Source organism: Etheostoma spectabile, chromosome 5 (assembly GCF_008692095.1).
Source record: "Etheostoma spectabile isolate EspeVRDwgs_2016 chromosome 5, UIUC_Espe_1.0, whole genome shotgun sequence".
Taxonomy (NCBI): domain Eukaryota; kingdom Metazoa; phylum Chordata; class Actinopteri; order Perciformes; family Percidae; genus Etheostoma; species Etheostoma spectabile.
In genome coordinates this window covers 35,138,453-35,139,467 of record NC_045737.1, presented here as the reverse complement: position 1 = coordinate 35,139,467, position 1,015 = coordinate 35,138,453, and the positions used below count along the sequence as shown (strand labels likewise).

The following is a 1,015-nucleotide window of genomic DNA, read 5'->3' as shown; positions in this document are numbered from 1 at the left end:
TAACCATCAAACCTAAATGCCTAACCTTAACCCCCACCCTCACCCTAACCTTAACCCTAACCATAACCCTAGCCTTAACCCTAACCCTAACCATAACCTAACTCTAACCATAACCTAACCCTAACCATAACCTAACCCTAACCATAACCTAACCCTAACCATAACCTAACCATAACCTAACTCTAACCCTGATCCTAAAACCAAGTCTTATTCCTCAAACAGCCCTTTAAAGTTGTGGGGACCAGCATTTAGGCCCCACAAAGCTGTCAGGACCCCATAAGTATACTGTATTCCCAGTTTTTGGTCCCCACAAATGTAGCTAAACAAAGTACACACACACACACACGACAGGTTTGTATTGATTCTTTATTTGCTATATTATTGACTGCATTGCTCATACTTTCTATGAATTCCACAGACATGGGACAAATCTGTGGCTCAGTAAGCTTTACATAATCCCACACGCATGCTCACGCTGTGAGTCAAAAGTTCACTCTGAGCTGGTTCTTACTGGGACCCTGGGGTCCAGCATGCAGCCACACTGGGCTCTACCCGTGTCCCTGGAGCAAGGGAGACACTGAGAAACAAGGAGTTGACAAGGAGAGAAGGTCGTGCTGTGGTCGTCAGGGTGGCTAAGACTCAGAAATATATTTCCTTCAATTCAAGACCTTGGTCCAAATCCAGTTTGCTTTTCTGATCTGATGTTCTATATTTCCCAGTATTTTTGTTTAGTAACAAAACTGCCACTACATATTTAATAATATTTCAATCTAATCAATATTTTTTCCCAATGAGAGATGTTGTTGAACTTGCATAGCCTGAGCTGAGTGTTGTTGAAATAAAAAAAATATGAATTCAAACACTCATGTTCTTATCTTCAATAATCTCATGTGTGTGTTTCAATCACTAGAAACCATTTTATTGAAAGCATTAGCTCTCTCTTGATAACCACAGATTACAAATAATATTTAGGTCAAAGGCAAACAAGTGCACGCACGCACGCACGCACGCACGC

General features: G+C 41.2%; 1 protein-coding gene across 1 annotated transcript in view; it reads right to left on the bottom strand.

The window, feature by feature from the left end:
- raph1a (Ras association (RalGDS/AF-6) and pleckstrin homology domains 1a) overlaps positions 1 to 1,015 on the bottom strand; it is a gene marked incomplete in the record, with an annotated part of 104,946 nt that overhangs the window by 50,529 nt on the left and 53,402 nt on the right.